A 19,940-nucleotide genomic window follows, 5' to 3' on the forward strand; every position below is an offset into this window, starting at 1 on the left:
TCAATCAACAGAATAAGATGTTTTTAGAATGTTAGTACTTTCCATTGCCTCCTGTCCTCACTATCATATTGATCATCTTGATCACTACTATACGTTATCTTCATCATTATTATCAATATCGTCATTATGAACATTATTATAATTTTCCACATTAAGAATATCTTCTACTAGCAAAGGTTTTGGGTCACTTTCGAACGAAATTGGTTCGAGAAAGATATAATGGCATGTGAAGGCTAACGTGTATGCGTATGACATAGTCGTAATGTTGTTATAAGTTGTAGAGGTTATAAACGGAGCAAGCGAAGCTTCTATGAGTAGAAATATGGAAAGAGATTATAGTATTTTAAACAAATATAAATAAAATTATAAATATTTTTGTGAATATTCACACCTTCTGAAGGTAATATTCTTTCAAATTCCTGTTTATACATCGCTTTGAGTATAACAAATTTTTCAAAACATTTTGTAATACTTTTTGATGAGTAGAAAGTTGAAAAGAATACTCCAAAAATTATTTAATACTTAGAAAAACACACGTATACTTTATCAAGACTGGTCGAATAACTGAGACGCTTAATGTTGGTATCAAGCGTCAATATTGATCTTGTAATGCGAGATTTCACTCGATAGCATAGATCAAACATAAAAATGTCCGGGCAATCCTATAACAATACATAACGCGCAACATACTTGGGATGAAACATTCTTGACTGTTAATATAAGCCTGGGATTAAAGTGAAACGCTTCGTACCAAATATTACAATCAAGCAGGTATATATTTTTGTATATATAAATATTTAAACTTTAGCATATCGGATAGTGTTAATTAGTAATATATAACTACTTTAAAAGCTTTGTCGGAATATATATTAAACCCAGTGGAGACCGAACACATTTGACATTCATGTGTCTGTCTTCCATTGATTCAAACGATCGCCTCCTGTTGCCAGTACAGGTTCTTTATCATACGGGCATACACTATAGACAACTACGAAGCTCTCGCACTACACACTCCGCTATTGTTAATATTCAAGCGTCAGTCGGCGTTGTGCTACAGCCATGTAAATATGTTCGCCATTATTGATGCTCCCGCCAAGTGTGAATTGCGAAGTGTGATTCGTTTTCTACATGCTGAAGCTTGTGTGTATGGGGAAAATTTCATGAGTTTAAAGTTTAAAGATGGCCGTAATGTTGTGCATGCTGAAGAGGGCCAAGGACGCAAATCTGTCGTTTCAGATGACCTGGTTCAACGAGTTGACAGAATGGTTAAAGAAACCCACCATTACTGCTTTGTCTACGGAATTTCCAGAAGTTTCAAGGTCTATTTTGTACTTGTTACTGAACGATTAGGCTACATTGGCGGCAACTTTCTTTGAAGAGGGTATTGAAAAGCTTGCAGATATGACAAATGTCTCAATCTCTTCGGTGATTATGTCGAAAAGTGAACGTAAGTGTACCAATCTTTTAGTGATAAATTTATTATTTTATATGAACTTGTCTTTTACTTATAGCCTACCTTTCATCAAAACCAAATAGAAACTAAGCGTCCAAAATGACTGAAATTATAAAGCGATAAACAGTGGAATATGGAACCAGTTCAATAGTTTCATTTTTCAACAGATTTTCATATTCTCTTAACTCTTGACACTCAAAGATAGTTGAAATAACCTTTTTCCATTGGACATATAAATCGTAATATCCAAACTGACTCAACTGACAACTGACAACACTATATGGTGAAGAATAGGGATTAGCAAGTTATAGAAACGGAAGGAAAATAGGGCAGAGTTGAAACAACCACAATTCTTTCGCAATGAAGAGAGCAGAGGAAATCAGTGCTGTACTATTCAATTCTTGATATTTCTATACTGTTTTTACTTGAAAGTTTCAAGTTTTGTTTTGACCTGTATATGAGTCTGAATGATATAGTATTATATACTTTCCTTAATATGGGAATTGAAAAGAATGATTTGGCTACTGAAATTAATTAATTTCAGTAAAGACTCGCGATAAATTAACTAGATTCCCTATCCTTTATTTTAGCGTCCTGCTTATTAAAATAGAAATCGATCAATATCAAAACAAAATCTTCGGATTCGCAAAAATGAGAATTGTCAAACGTTAATCTGAAATTGGTAGGTGTTTATGCCATAATAACTTAATGAAATGAATTCTAGAAAAAAACTTATAGCTCAGTTGACTAAATTAGAACTTGACATTGAAAAATTTCAAATTCAATACAAGACTTTATTATTTTGATCTTGAAAGTGAAACACAAATCTTACAATTGATTACTTCTGGGAAATATCTATGTATAGAGATTTTTAATATGTTCTCGTTCTCCAAAATCCCTATTAGATGTTAAACTATGAAGCAAATGTAGAAACCAGGTCAAACTGACATCGCATTCGTTCAATGACGTCATTCACTCGGGGGATGAATAAGCCATTCATTCATTCTGATACTGGATAAAGATCACCCTTGGGAATCCTATGCAGCGCTGGAGTTCAGACAGTATATTACCTGTTATCTCATGTTAGAAGTTTTCCTTTAAATTTTTTATATAACACGATGGTTTTTACGGGAAATTTTTTAATCCTGAAAGGTAGCAATGTATAATCTACGAGGTGTAATCAAGATATTAGAACCAATTTTCTCAAAAGACTCGAATAATTTCTGGCCATGTCTTTTATTAGATCGGAAACTTTTATGACAAACCTCGTATGGCCGAAATCCGCTACGGGTTGAGTTCGTATTGCTAGACGTTTTAGTGCTCAGAGAGAAGGAGAAAATTTTATACCTGTAATTTTAAGCCAATAAAATGCCTTAGCTAAAACAGGTGGCTATAACAACACGCTGATTTGTCAAAAAATTTTGGCTCAAAATCAATAAGTGATAATTTGTTGTATCCGGAATCTTCAAAAATTTTAGCGATCTCTACTACACAAAACGCCCAAAATGGTTTCCATATTGTTGATTTGATTTCCTCGTATTAAACGGTATTAACTTTCTACCTCAGCTTTTATATCTTCCAAACTATCTTTTCCAAATCGCAACATATTCTCTCACGAATAAAAATTTAATACGCTTTTAAAAATTGTCAAGAAAGAATCAAAATTTTCAAAAAATTCCTACCTAGGAAAAATTTTCAGAAGTTACTACTGTGGTACAATTAGTACAACGACTAACCGACAAGTACAGTAGGTACAGAAAAGCGATTACCAAAGTGTTGAAGAAAGCGGAAAAGACTGTTTTCATACTCCAGCATATCAGTTTTATTCACTTGAGTAAGATTCTCTTAGATTACTAGCAGAATAGTGCTAAGTTTATCTTGAGAATATACTAGAATCCTACCCAAATTAATCAAACTGATAGAATTGACCATGAAAAATCCAAGTGTTACAGTAAAAAGATTTGTGACGCAAAAGGATGAGGCAAGGAAATGTACTATCAACAACATTATTTATCTTATTTATCTTACAATGAAATGTTTCATGTAAGAAGGCGAAAATATGGTTCTAAAATGCTGAGAAGAAGTACATATATGGAATGTAGAAAGTACAGAGAAACGAAAAGAAATTAAAGTTGAAAAATGTGAGTGTGAATTGGTGAATAAATACAAGTTATTCTAAGAAGAGTGACATTTATAGATCAGCTGGAAACACTGAGGATCCTCAGACAACGGGAAGAAAAGGAGATACAATAGATCTTTTGAAGAACAAGTAAAAGAGAAAATACAGTCAACGGATAAAGCACTTGATACAAATAGAAAAATATTAAGAAGCAAAGATGTTAAAATAAAAACAGAGCTTAGTAGACATAAAACAACAAGAAGACTTATGAAGCAAAGACTGAGTATGGCAAAGAATGAGGCCAAAATGATGCTGGGGATAGAAAAAAATATACACGTACAATTATGGGTAACGATAATTAAAATGAAGAGGAAGAGAATGTAGTAAAAATAATGAAAAAGCGAGTAATATGGCTGGGACATATATTCAAAGCTGAGCAGAGGGTGGGATAAGAATAATAATTTAGTGGACGCAAGATGAAAGAGTACGAGAAAGATCAAGGTTGAGATGGTTGGATGAGTCCGAGATGGATATGGAAAGAATCGGAGTGAAGACCTGAAACAAATAGCTATGGATACGCACAAATGAAAAGGACTGAAGCTGAAGATATGAGAAGATGAGAAGGCACACATCGTGTCATTATACGTTAAAACAAAAAGTAGATTCGAAAATAGTCAAGAGACTAGAAAGAACTTGCAAGTTGTCTTATGTCTTTTTGACCAAAATAATGAAAATATGTGTTGGAAGTTTTTATAAATGTTATAAACTTTTAATAAAACAGCAATATTTAGATCATTGAGATGTTCATACTTCAAAATTTCAACTCAAAGGTTATGTGTTGTAACAAGCATTAAGAAGCTGGATTTTTTTTTTAAATTAACAATATGTTACTATAGTCTCTTTAGTGAGATTGTATTCTAGTCTTTCATGAAAGCATAAAAAAGTCAAGGAAGCGACCATATATAGAAATCTGTGATAATAAAGTCACTTTGAGAACCCTTTAGAAACGGTATGAGCGAAGAGTACTATCGTTTGAAATCGATACAAATGTTATAATCCGCTTTTTGGTGATCTACAGCTTCGTGAGCTTGCGTTCGTTTGTGTGAATGTTTCGTTATATTAAAAAGTAGTAAGTATTTAAATTGTAAAGATTATAATAAATAATAAATTCAAAAGAAATTTTATTATTATGTTGTCCTGGGCCCAAAAATTTTTTTTGTGTTTTACACTTCATATGGGTTGTATAGGGTTTTCCAATAAGAGGTGTTATTTTGAACAGCCCGCTATTTCGGTAAATGTCACTTTTGAAGCTGTCATTTTTTGACATTTGACAAGTAGAAACTACGCCATTAATGAAAATGGAACGATACACGCTTCAACAACGCATTGAAATTATTAAAATTAACTGTAAAAATGGTAGTTTGGCAGAGACGGTTCGTAAAACTAAAACATTTTTGGGTCGACGTGAAGCACCTGCTCGGACCGCAATACAGAAATTGGTGGAAAAATTTGAGCTGTTGGGACAAGTTAGTGATGTGAAGAATAAAACCCGTGCACGTCACTCAAGAAAAATTGAGAATATTGCTGCTGTAGCCCAAAGTGTTGAAGAAAACCCAGGTTTGTCCATTCCTCGTCGTTCTTTGGAATTAGCCATTCCACAAACGTCATTACACCGTATTTTGCATAAAGACTTGGGTCTTAAGGCCTATAAAGTTCAGTTAACACAAGGACTCAAGCCGGCAGATCATCAACAACGTCGTGTCTTTGCTGATTGGGTCCTTAAAATGCATGAAAATGATCCGGAATTTCATCGAAAAATCATCTTAACTGATGAGGCCCATTTCCACCTTGGTGTTTACGTCAATAAACAAAATTGTCGAATCTGGAACTCGGAAAAACCAAGAGTTATTGTTGAAAATCCTCTCCATCCTCAACGCGTGACTGTTTGGTGCGGTTTATTGTCTGGCGGTGTCATTGGACCTTACTTTTTCGAAAATGAGGCTGGAGCAACAGTTACGGTGAATGGATTGCGCTATCGAGAGATGATTAATGATTTTTTATGGCCGGAATTGGATGGTATTGATTTGGACAACGTTTACTTTCAACAAGACGGCGCTACGTGCCACACAAGCAAGGAAACCATCTCGATCTTTTACGGGAAAAATTTCCGGGCCGTGTTATCTCTCGAAGAGGTGATCACAATTGGCTACCGAGATCTTGTGATTTAACATCTTGTGACTTTTTCCTTTGGGGCCACGTGAAAGATAAGGTCTACGCCAACAGTCCAGCATCGATTCAAGACCTCAAGGATGGAATTCGTGAGGCTATCAAAGACATAGGGCAGCCGCTTTGCAATTTGGTTACGGAAAATTTCATGAAAAGGATATGGTCCTGTAAGCGCAGTCGAGACGCCCATTTATTATTTATATAAACATCCGATCATTTATCTCAAAAAATGGCATTTTTCTTTGAATATCAAAATAACACCTCTTATTGGAAAACCCGCTAGTTTTAAGGAAAAATGAAGGAAACATTTTTTCGTGTGAGGTCCATAGGCCTACTCTGGGCTCGAGGAAAAGTTTACCGCTAAAACTTTTTCCAGAGCCCAGGGCGATCCTTTGGACTGTAAACAAAAAACATTGTATTTTGCACTTTTAATTCGAAATAAATATTTTTATTATATTTCTTGGAAGGTAGACCCTACTTACACTATGGAAGAACAACATTTTGTTTGCTTTTTTATCCTTTGAACGATGATTTAAGCTTTTATGTAAAGTGTACAGAAATGTGCGAAAAAAATTTATATGAAATGAAGGTAATGTGTAGGTAGCACAAATAAAAATTTTTCATCAATTATAACCCTTGGGCTGTGTCGAATAAAATACATCGTGCAGTCCATAGGACCACTGCGAGCTGTGGGGAAAGTTTAGTTGCGGGCCTATGGACCGCACCGAGACTCAAAGGCAAGACTAATAGATAAGGTATTCGAATATGAAAACCAAATAAAATAAATAAATAGATAAATAATTGTTACATTATTTTTAAGCTCATCACTAGTAATCCTCATGTGGTGGGATACTGTTTTGTGATTGTATTCTCAAAATTATCAGATACAGGTAAATCTCTTCTCTAAATTCGAGCCAGGGGGATATTTCAAAACCCAAAGCAAACGAATTTCTAACTTTGTATTAATATCTTTGTGAACAAAATAAAATACTTTTAACACAAATATCTTACATTGTTTTGTGTATATCTGGCCTATTTTAATAATAAAATAGGAGGATTGGAAATTACATTCAACTTTAAGATACATTTTAATATCTCAAAACCGTGTTAAAAATATTTTTCCCACCACCGTGCGTAAAGTACGTACTATAGACAAACTTACGAGTGCGTAAAACTTCACTTTAAGCAGAAATGCGTAAAAAACGTATTATTAAGGTCTCCGCAGTGTAGTGACTAAAGTACGAGACTCAAATGCTGAGGTCCCAGGTTCAAGTCGCGCTGATACATTTTTTAATTTTCTACTTAAGTAGTAATAGTTATTTTTAGGTGGCATACATGCCGAAGAGAAGGACTGATAAACAGAAATTCGTCTGTAGTTTCATTAATTTCTTCTAATTTTAATTAAACTTTTGTAAAGTGGGTAAAGGCCTTTTTTCGACTCATAGTATTGTCGCAATATTCGCATTCTTCGGAAAAAGGTTACTTTACACACTTGTTACGTGAATAACTGTTTTAACACTGTTGACTGTGGTTAAAAGTGTCACTTTTAATGGAGAAAACGGTTATTACAAAGTAGTATAGGTACTATTTACTTAAATAATCATTAGTTAGTTCAGCTACCTCTTTACATTTAACTAATTTAAAAGTTTAGGACAATTATTCACATACAATATATAAACCTTAGTCCTCCATTAAACGGTTTGACGTATGTTGTATGTCACTGCATACAGCGCAGGCATTCCGTGACTGATACCACGACGTATATAATGATGCCAAATCTTGTGCAGCGTTGCCAAATCTATAGCTACATAATGACCACTTCTGATAAATTTTCAAAGAACTGCCACATATTACCACATGGAAGTTTGTGTTTTTATTAAACTCGCTCTCCATAACCATTGCCGTTTAATTCCCATAGCACAATATGTTATACCCTTCCTTTCCCTATAATTTCATTCATTACAATGTTGAAATAGTGCTTGAAGAGACCCCTTGCCGACTCCATATTCTATTCAGTTATTATGTCACTGACTGTATCTTATCTTTTGATAAATTTGCATTTGGCGCAATGTAAAAAAAATAATCATCGGAGTCTTATTTTTCTATGATAATGTAGACGAGCAACATACATTTATGTCTTAATTCTTTAGGGGAAATTGTGAACCTAATTTGATTAATTTCCCCAGGTAACCCTAGAAAATTTGATGAAAGTTGATGTTTTTAATAATAACCACATTATGGCATTATAACACGTGCACATAATTGTATCTCTAACGAGGTCAACAGTCTTAAAACCATAATATTTTCTTAATGCATATAATTGAAATTCTAGGTACCTTTTAAAAAAACACATAAGACGTTATTACATTGATGAAATTGTAAAATATATCATTTTTAGATGATACTATATATTCAAAACCAGACAATTTCTACACCACTGAAGATTTAGAATATTTTAGATTCATATACATACTCTTCTTCGCGTTAAATAAATAAAATAATTACTTAAGAATTATTTCAATAAAAATTTATCACTGTTAACAAAACAAAGTTTTTACTTGGCTTATATACGTAAGCCCTCTCACTAATACTTCCGCAATTATTATTATAATACTATATTTATATTATAACCGTAAATTCTATTTTTAAAACACACTAAGGAACTAATTACTATATATAATGGAAACTTCTTGAGTCAGTATTTTTATCTACTATCCTCCTATTTAAAACATGTCAATGTAGCAATGTTGTCAACAAATATAAAAACAAATGTTAATAACAAAGGAAACAAAAACAGAACGATACGAACGGATGATTATCATCGTTCATCTGCAAGGGCAAGGTCAGACAAATAAGTAACGATTACATCCGCAAATATAGTTATAAAATAACAAACAATACCAAAACAACGTATTACTCACCCAAAACTGTTTTTTTCTTCAGTTTACCATACAGTTCATGTCAAAAACGCTCTCACTATATGTATATTTAAATTCGCACACCACCACACACACACCTACAACACCAAACTGTCAAATATTCGTTTTTGTTTCCAGTTTTGAGTTTTGCGCAATCAACTTCAACGTGACTTCAACACAGAAACCATGTGCGGCTTCGGATTCTGACAAGTTGGATCATCCGCGCAGGAAGTGTTATGGTAGATTGTACGCGTCGTTGCCACGTCTCAAACAAAAAGAAACAACTCACCAATATGATAATGAGGTTGTTTTGAATTACAATACACAGATTATTAATTATTACACTAATTATTGAAACTATATCGCATAAGTATTATTGTCATGTTTTACTAGTAGTTTTTAACTGATAATATACAGATATATAGATATTCGATGCATAAATCAATAAGTAAAGGAATAATAAAAAACTAATTTATATAGACAGTTATTATTCACCAATTTTAGCACTGTTTCTATTGTATACTATTAACAAACCATCTATTTTATCACACAGATGGCCCAAAGCTGAATCATTTTGTGATTTAAGTTCAGAGCCCTAGATGGATCTGCTATCTGTGTATCAAGCTGGCGATTTGAAACAAGATTGGAGAATTTAATGTTGGTAGACATTGTGCAGTTTATCATGGTGACTGATTATTCTTGTGTGCTAGTGTTTTTGTGTCCTTTTGATTATGTATAGCTGTGGTTAATTTTTAAAAATGATTTCAATAAATGTATAACATTGAGAATCTATGTGATTCATTTGTTTCAAAATCCTGTTTTGAATAGATGGCTGCCGGCCTTTTTATCTACATTTTACTTAAGTAACAAAATAAGTGCTCTTACAATAACTTAAATATTTTCCTTACAAGATTACACCTAATAAATTTCCGAAATCCGTTTTTTTCATAATAGCTCTCAAAATTTCATCTTTTGTGATATTATATATTGAAAATATGCCATTTTAAGAAATATATAACGACAACATAAATTTGAACATTCATTAGCTCTGAGGTAGCAGTATGAACTACCTCAAATAATTTAAATCACGCGCCATTAATAAAATACAAATTTGCCACTATTTTATTAAGGATGTCATATTAGTAGTTCAAATTCCGGCCAACATGTCAATTTGATTAGAACAAAACATTGTCGTGATTCATCTGAAAGTAGGTAATCTGTGATCCTGTTGATTTACTAAGGTACAGGGGCGGTCCTAAAGGCAACCATCCCAGTACGAAACAAAATAAAAGTTAAAGAATCAAGTTCAGATCAAACTAACATCAGTTTATTGAAAAATAATAAGTATCATATGATAAATCAATATTATAAGTATTAATAATGCTGATAACATAAATAATATATGATATTAATGAGTATTATTATTTTTTTAAATGTATCACATGCTTACACAGTTAGCAAGAAACAAAAACGCGAAGTTTATGACATGCGCGACAAGAATAAACTTGCACGAGCGCAAGCTGATTTATGTTTAGGGAGGCAAGCATCTATCTGCCTAAAATGGTACTTCGTTTTGCGTTAATTAGTTTTATAAATATAATTAAACTATTGCAACAAAAGAATTTCAGAAAATATTGAAAAACAAATGAACAAACTAACTCTAGAAACCAAAAGTCATGGATCGAAACGTTCAAAGTTAGAAAGTTACAAAAATTAGAGAATGGGATGGTGTTAAGTACTCAAATTTAAGAAATAATTTTTGATTTATCTAAATGAACTGACACATTTTCATACTATAAGAAGGAATTCTTGTCTGTCGCCCCGCTCCCCAGCATAGACCTCTGGATCCGCCCCTGCTAAGGTGAAATCTTCTAGAAACAATATTTTTGAGCCAATTAATTTTTTTTAGTAAATCTTTTCTGAAAGAAAGAAGAATAGCTATATTTGAGCGATATATGAAGGAGAGAAGGGTGTCATTAAATATGGATGAACCATTTCCCTTGAAAAAAAAACACAAAGTATTAATTTTTATAGTAAATTATTCTAATGATCATTTTCCATGCGGTGCCGGTGGTTTTATTATAATTATTTTTATTCTTTCAATTATACGATCAATTTCACTATTTGGCAACATTGCGAACTAAAGAAGTAGCGGAAAGGGTTTTGGTTTCAAATGTTTGACTACTGCTTACTAGATGTCGCTACGCATATAACGTAGGTAACTGGATATTAATTAAAAAATTATTCTTACCGAGTATAGATGACAACACCATTGGCAATACACTATATTTTATTTAATATACTGTTTACAACAAACTTTCAACAGAAATTCGTTTTAAATCGTATTTTTTGTTGAAATTAAGACAAATTTCCACTCATTTGTGCTGTATATTGAAAAGGTTTAATCGTTTATGCATATTTACACATAATTATTGTTAATATTCGTAAACAGTTTGTTATTACAAGTTTTTTTTCAAAAGTAATGCAACGTCGGAATTATGATTTGTCAACGTCTTAAAAACGTATACAAAAATTCAAACTAATTAACTTACGGTTGACGATCGTAAATATTTAATCAGAACAAGTGGGGTAATAATAGATAATAAAACTTGAACTTGAATGTTAAAAAAAATATCATTGTATAACACTTATAGTATGGAGATTCTAATAGTCAACAACGAATGAAATATTATGAACAAAGCTGTTTGTTTCTATGTTTGAAATACATCATAAAGTGACGTACATAAATTTCTCTCTATTATTGTTACATTTCTTTTCAATTATTTACAGGTAGTAAATATGTCTTCAAATTATTTATTCGTGATGGACATGCTCCCTTTCACGATATTTAGATGTTTAAAAAAGCAATACTCTCTACATCATACACTGTATATTGATACTTACACTTACAACTTATCTTTCTAATTTCCCCACGATACAGCTATTTTGTTGCAAATGCATGTAACATTAAATAAGAAGTAGAGGTTGTTATCCACAAGCGAAGTCCTTGAACTTTACAAAGGTGCAGCAGTCTTGTATCTATCTAGTATTTAATATTACTTGAGTATCCAAAGATTAGCCTTGCAGTTAATGGGGAGAAAGGTATTAAATAAGATTCCAATCAGTTACTTGCTGTAGTTTCGTGACATTTTTATAAATTATTCAATTAATTGATGTCAGAGACGAGTCTATTATTATTTGGTTACATATGCGTATTATAAAGATATTTATCTACATCAATTGAGGAGTTTCCGATCTGACGTATAGATGGCACAATAAATGCAGAATTGATATTTTAGTAGGTACTAAATTTCAATAGGTGTAGTAGCGAGGTAAATTTTTTGATGTGACATGAAGATTCCAAAAAACGACGACGCTTTCAAAGTATAAATTTACATTTTGATGTCTTTAATCCATTTTGTTTGTTAATTGATTAGTATTTGTTCATATATTCTTTTGGAATATGTATATTTATTATTTTTTTGACAAATTTTTTATCTATGTACTTTTTCTCTACTTCGTAGCTAGATCCCACCACTATTGGTACCTAATTTTACTAGTTCTGATATCTTATGGAACCTTTCACCTTGTTTTTCACTAACAGGTCCCAAATTTTCGGGAAAAAATGACTAGAACTGATTTTTTTAATGACATTCGGCATTCAAGCGATTTATAGTAATCTAAACATTTATTAACTAGCCGTACATGGTTTGGATCGAAATTATTGTCCAAAAATATCCACACGACTCTTACGAGTGAGTTTAGCTCTTAACTTATTGCGAAGTAAGCTTTTCTATAAAATTAACATCGCTCAGCAACTTTTTAATCTGTAGGAGTCACTTAACCAAGGATATAAGGGGTTTTCCAATAAGGACTTGACAATTTTTTTTCAAAATGAAATGAAAACCATTTGAGATATTTCAAAAACTTTATCATCGGGTTGAAGTACATTCAAAACATTTCTGAATGGAACTCGACTTCGCTTATGTGGCCACTGCGGCCACGTTTGCAGCGGTTGATTCATTGTACCCAATTTTCCATGAAACGGCTGCTATTTCGCGTTCAATGTTGGCTTTGAGCTCTTCTAACGTCGTCGGCTTATTAGCATAGACCAATGACTTGACGTTGCCCCAAAGAAAAAAATCAGGAGGCGTTAAATCGCACGAACGAGGTGGCCAATCGGTCCATTTTTTGAGATAACACGCTCATCAAACTTGTTCTTCAATAAATCGATTGAAACGTGTGCTGTGTGGCTTGTGGCGCCGTCCTGTTGAAACCACATGCTGTCCAAGGCCATATATACCAATTCGGGTCAAAAATAATCGATAATCATGGCGCGATAACGATCACCACGATCACAGTAACGTGGCGACCACTATCGTCGACAAAAAAATATGTCCCTATGACGCCGCCGGCATGCAAACCGCACCAAACATTTATCTTTTGTGAATGAAATGGTTTTTCATTAAGCACATGTGGATTTTCAGTTACCGCATATTTTGTTTATTGACAAACCCATTGAGCCAGATATAAGCTTCGTCACTGAAGATGATTTTGCGATGAAATTGATCATCTTGGCGCATCGTTTCCAGAGCCCAATCGGAGAATGTACGTCGCTTCGAATGGTCGTCCATCGGCTCCAATTCTTGAGTGAGCCTGGTCTTGTATGGGTGTAAAGTATTTGTCAAAATTTGCCATAAAGTGGTCTTGACGATGCCCAACTCTTGAGAACTTCATGGAATTGATTGATTTCGATCATTTGCTACGGACGTTTCAACGGCAGCGACCGTAGTCTCACTGTCACGGCAACATCAAACAACGAATATGAAGACTCAAACTTTTTCACTAAACTTGTAACTTCTTGTCTACTAGATCGAGAATTACGACTGAAAATCGAAGTTAACGCTCTTAAAGTAGAGGCCACCGACTCCGAATTTCTGTAGTAAATTTTTAAGATTTGTAGACGTGACAGTGCCAGTTCGATGTTAAGTGAAAAGAGTGAAAAGGTGCGTTAATAAACTAAATTCAAAATTGTCAAGTCTCTATTGGAAAACCTATCCACAGCCTTTACAAAATTGTTCTTCATTCGAAGCTTAATGTGAAGCAGAGGCAAAAAGACACTTTTTATGTCTACAAAAAGGTATATTTTGATATCTTGATTGAAATTAGAATTTTTATGAGCGAATTTGCCTCACAAAGTATTTATTAGCCGCGGATTGCCTGAGCGATCAGTCTTGGGGGGTAATTCCTCAGCCAGTCATTTTTCTATGTTTAAAGGATTTCTATTCTATTCTTACGTTCTTAATTTATTTAAGTACTATACACTACACTCAACTAACTTATAATAATTCACTTATCACTATCACTTAACTTGAATAATTTATTTTAATTCTTGACACTACGACTATTTATTATAAACTATTATAAACTAAACTAAACTATAAAATATTCCAAAATAATTTTCAAAAGATCTAAAAAAATAAAGAAATATACTTTCCTAGAAAATATTCAGAAGAAACAATATAAATAAACCGTTTGTTATAAAAACTTATATAAAAACAAAGATCAAACGAATACTGGGTATTTCATCAAAGTTGGCACCTTCGCCGAATTCCATAATTCCACTATATCCAAGCAGGACCGGCTCTAGGGCGGATGATTTCGTAACAGTATGTTTGCTACGTTCACGGTTGTGCTTCGCCTCGCTTGTTCGTGGCGTGCTAGCTTAATGGATAAAGAACAAAGTCTCTTTAATACAACTTTATAGTGAATATAGACAATTTTGGGACGCGCAATATCCCGATTATACTAATAGAAGTCTGAGAAAAGATTCTTTGAGAAATATAAGCCAGGAAATGTACCTTCCGTTAGTTGACCTGAAGAAAAAAATGGAATTTTTACTATGATCTTACAAGTGCGAAAAAGTTGAAAGAAAAAATGGCGAATCAGAGGATAAGGTATTTATTATTTTCCCAAAGTGAAATTGGTATAATTGATGCATCGAAAAACTACTGGTAAGAATGGTTAATCGGTGTAAATCGTTTATGATAATATGAAGAGTGTCTAAAATAATGTGCTTTGCTTTTGTAAATAGACCTTGAACAAGCTTTAGCTGCAAGGCAATAGGTACATAAATCAGGGTAGAATTAAAAATTTGATGAATACTAAAAATCTGGTAAACATAAAACAAAACATCACATATCATTGAATATGAAGATTCAACTAAGTTTTGTTACAGCTCTGTTATATCCGTGTAGTGTGGTGTGGAAGCAACAGCAGGAAATTTGAGATCAATTAAGAGCGAGCTTCACCCAAGAATGTTGAAGACACCATTGACAAATCTGGCTTTTTAGATAAAATGGCGAAGAGATGAAAGGGATCAACACCATAAAATTTTGATGGGAGCGCCCTCAGCTATTAATTATACTAAACAAAGAAACGGTCTCAGTTAATTTTATTGCTGGAAAATATCTCAACCTGGTTATGAATTTAATAATTTAGACATAATGGCGAAGATATTAAATAGATCAACACTTGTGACAGAGAACCAACAGGGGTTATTTGTTGTATCCTACTTAACAGAGGAACATTTTGAATTGTGGAAATGTTGAAGGGGACTCATTTGTTGCTGAAAAATATCAGAATTTGGTTCGGTATGAATTAAATAAATCAGATAAAATGGCGAAGAGATGGAAGTGATCAACATTGTAAACTTGTGACAGAGAACCAGCATTGATCACTTCTTTAATTTAAAAAAAATCTATTGATAATATTCATGATTCTATTATATAAGTTTAAATGTTATAAATAATGTAATTTTTTTTCATCTATTCGAATTTGCATTTCAATAATATAGAATAGAAAATGCTGGATGATTAAGTTTTTTGATATTAATGTGTTGGGTGATCAAATATAGCTGTTAATGTCAGCTAATATTTTGATAAACACCGATATTAGGTCGAAAAGTCGAAAAACATTAAGAATTATTTATATAAATTAATTCATTATATAAGAATGCAATGTAAGTGCTCTAGTGAGTTTTTATTTTAGAAGTCAAATTATTTGCGCTGTTGTTTGCCTCGCGATTCGAGGCCATGAAATTACAGTAGCCGATACCTCTCACTTCAAACCTGTTGGTTTATTCATCGGGAATTTTTATGGATTTTTTTACGAACGAGTTGACATTAACCAAGGGTGTGGAATAAAATATAAAATATTTAGTGACCACATCTATATTTTAAATAATAGATCTATTTACAAACCTTAACAAAACTGAGCCGAATAAAAATATTTGCATATCCTTAGCTAACAACACCGATTAAGTCATTTTGGCCAACTTTACAAGAGACGAAAAAACTGTCTATTTAAAAAAAACGGAAGAATTTTTCTGTTACTACTTATAAATACCATAATTAGTGTTTAAGAACTTATTATTAATACTTATTTTGATAATTTAATTCATTTTAACTTTTATTTTATGACTTGAGCGGTGTTGATTGACATTTTATTAGATTGCGGAAATTTTAGAGATAACTTATTAATAGATGATTAACAAAGAAAATTTTTTAGAATTTTATGAATTGTTATAACAGGGTGTTTCAAGGATAGATAAAAATCTGAAAAATATTTGGGGTTTCCTCACTAAAAAATTTTATATACATTTTTTAAGATTTTTCCGCAACTACTGACGACATTGTATTGAAATTTTATAAGAATATTTTTTGGAATCTGATACATCCAATGAATTTGTTGTTATGTCTGACTTTTTAATTTAATTTCACACCTGCCTAAAAATTAACTTTAAATGAGTGTTCAATGTTCAATACTACTTGGTACGAACTGTATAACTAGCGCCCTCTATGAGAGTCAGACATAAAAACAAATTCATTGGATGTGTCCGCTTTCAAAGCATATTCGTATGATATTTCAATACAATGTTGCAGCAAAATCGTAAAAAATGCGTATAATATGAATTTTTTAATGAGCAAACCTCAAATATTTTTCATTTTTCTGTCTACCCTACATCATCTTTTTTTGAAACACCCTGTATAACCAAAATTTTCAACAACCGCATTATTTAGATCAATAATTATCATTATAAGTAGTGATTTTGTGGGATACAAACCTACAATTATTATTTTTTATTGGAATAGCTAACATTGAAAACAGTTTTCAGTAATCTTGAACGAAACAAGATATAACAGTGATAAAATTTTAGAAAATAAAAATAATAACTCAAAATCTCAATAGTTAGTTGCAGTTTCAGTGAAAACTAGTTGGTAATACACCTTTAAGGTGTTGCAAATCTTCATACTTGAGCTTAGTAATTGGTATTCTAGCTGTATACAATTTCTGCCGGTAATTTTTGTGTTTAATGCTGTTAAGTGCCGTTGGACGTTGTGGTAACGATCAAAACCAATTTTATACCAAATTGCGCCATCTGGTCGATATTCTAGCATACGTAAATCTGTGACAAATGTACCAAGTCGTTATAGATTTATAAATTAATTCTTTCTAAAAGTCGTTGAAAAAGGTTTAGTCCAAAAAACGTGTTTCGGGCAAGGTAAATTTCCTTGCCGTTTAGTCCACGTTCTATTGCAGTGTGTACGGAATCACAATCCATGTGGGTGTTATTTTTCTCCAGGTACTTCTGAGTAATCACAATATTTTTTTTATTGTTAAACGGAATGAAGCATTGCTCAAGATTGCATTGCGATTTTGAGCACAACATCAAAATGAATTGCTGTTCGTTAGTCTCCCTAAAACTCGACAACGGCTGGACCGATCTGGCTAATTTTGGTCTCGAATTATTTGTGAAAGTCCAGAGAAAGTTTAGAAAGCAATAATTTTGTTTTTCTTTGATGTTGTGTCACAAATTAAATTTATGAACGCAACCATAATATTTGACATTTGACAACCAGCTAATATGTCGACCGATACCTCAGACAAAGAGTGCATCCTTCTATATTTATGGGTGATGATTACCATTACATGTGCGAGAACTTTCTTTACTTTTTTGATGATTTGTGATAGTGACATTTTACTTCTAACATGCGATTATATTTGCAACAAGTTGAATCTGCCAATGTGTTTAAGAAGCAGTTGTTAGACATTGTAGATACTAAAGTCATAGTGGACACCTCGACCGGATTCCTCACATTATCCACAGATAACCATAACAGTTCCATAACCATAATTGGCTGAGTGAACGAGAAATATTGACGACGAAAAATAAAGATGTAGAGGATCACAATGCGACCATTCTGAATTTTCTTCCAGGACAGTTGGTTTCCTTCAAATCAGTCGACACCTTTATGAACCAGGAGGACATAGTCAGCTATCCCATGTAGTTTTTAAATTCACGGAAATTACCTGGATTACCACCTCACAATTTGTAATTGAAAGTAGGATCAGTTGTTATAATGCTGCGTAACATTAATCAACCTCAACTGTGCAAAGGAACAGGACTGGCTGTGAAAAAGGTGATGAAGCAACAATCATGAAGGGAAAATACAAAGGAGAGGATGTCTTCTGATTGGCTGAAACCTATATCTTGTGACCAATGGGAAAACCACCAGTTCTAGACTTGAGCGGTGTTGTTAGCTAAAAACACAAATCTGCTACAACAATGAGAATAATAATAAGAAAAAAAATTGTTCTAGACCTTAAATTTCCAACAGAACATTTTTTGTATAACGCATAGGTGTCAAATGAAATTTATACAAAATTTTATGCTCCACAATGCAGTTACCACATTTTCAATTTATCATTGACAACAAATATTTAGCATAAGACCATATTGAAAAAAAAGTTTGGAGCGCTATAATTAAAAACCTATGCCTTATACAAAAAAAAGTTTCAAATAAAAAAGATGGCAAATACTATTATCTACAATAATGATCTTTACATTTTTTATCATACGATGCGCGGTTCGCGAGATATTTAATAAAACATGTTTTTCAAGATGGCGGCTGAAGTGAAGCCATGACACCCACTTGGATTTATATTCAGGGGACGCCCCTGAACATATTAAAAAAAATACCTGTTCCCGTACGTTTTTTTCAGAACCTACTTTTTTGTTTGGGGCTCTTAGACTAATAGTAGATTGTGGGTGAATACGTAATTTCCCTTAAGTAAAAACTCCGTAGGATCTCATTTTGAAATTTTCATTACTTTGATTAAAAAAAAAATTCGCCCAACGTGGGGCTCGAACCCACGACCCTGAGATTAAGAGTCTCATGCTCTACCGACTGAGCTAGCCGGGCTTATTGTTGAAAGATTTTAATTTTATATCTACCAATACTGTACACTTTTCTTTTTCTTATAAATTTGTTACATATTTATACAGACTGTTCCGAGATTTGATGCGAAAAACTCGGAAATGAGTAGATGACAGGAAAATAATGCTGTGATATACAAAAAATTTTCTCATACGATCCTTCGTTTCTGAGTTATGGGCATTTAAAGTTGCGAAATTAGAATTTATACTTAAGTATGTTTTCTAAATTATACTTTGGAACATTATGAATTTTTAATGTATGATTACTAATAAATAATTCCACACTACTATCTGGAGGGCAGGGGCGGCTCATACCCAATAGTTAACGTTGTACATAGAAAGGAACCGTTTGCCATAAAGAGACATTCCGAAGAAAATTATCATCAATTGTAATTATTTATTGAAAATAATTACAGGAGATATTGAAACACAATAAAATATTTCTAACTGAATAGCATACTGTCGAAAATCGAGTTACTTAATTGAGGAAGAAATTGAAATGTAGAAAAATTTTTTTGGGTAGCTTGTAGAAACCTTCAAAAATGATAAAGAGTGAAAAAATAGTAGGATAAAACCTATTGAAAAACGAGAAAATGGAAGTCGTAAAGTGGAGAGGGGTGAGTTTTCAAGGGTAAAAACGGTTGATCTTGATTTCCTATGGAAAAATTAAATAGCAAAGTTGTAGGTAATGGAAAGATATACAATCTTTTTTTACGAAACCTCAAAATTTATGTAAAAAATTGAAATAACCAAGTTTTTGGTTTTTTTATTTTCATGTTTTACAAAAAACATGTTTTGAAATATTTATTTCTTCATCTCATCTATCGAATCGAAAAAGCATCCCAATTTCAATCGAAAACTCTCCCGTCAAAAAATCAGCTTTGTTATCGTGTAAAAAAATATCAATATCATCATGGTAAATTTTCTCAGAAAAGGAATCTTAAG

The 19,940-nt window shown here is 32.6% G+C and overlaps 1 protein-coding gene and 1 non-coding gene across 2 annotated transcripts in view; both read right to left on the reverse strand.

The window, feature by feature from the left end:
• The window catches only part of LOC130899971 (protein GDAP2 homolog), a 96,177-nt gene extending 87,216 nt beyond the window's left edge, over positions 1–8,961 (reverse strand). Inside the window, exon 1 of the mRNA XM_057810242.1 lies at positions 8,720–8,961. The gene's annotated coding sequence lies outside the window, so the exon portion shown is untranslated. The remainder of the gene's footprint in view (positions 1–8,719) is intronic.
• Positions 8,962–18,908: 9,947 nt separating this feature from the next.
• Trnak-cuu (transfer RNA lysine (anticodon CUU)) lies at positions 18,909–18,981 on the reverse strand. Its single transcript has one exon. It is a non-coding gene; the product is annotated as a tRNA-Lys (tRNA).
• Positions 18,982–19,940: the final 959 nt, after the last annotated feature.

The sequence above is a fragment of the Diorhabda carinulata genome, chromosome 12 (assembly GCF_026250575.1).
Source record: "Diorhabda carinulata isolate Delta chromosome 12, icDioCari1.1, whole genome shotgun sequence".
NCBI classification, from domain to species: domain Eukaryota; kingdom Metazoa; phylum Arthropoda; class Insecta; order Coleoptera; family Chrysomelidae; genus Diorhabda; species Diorhabda carinulata.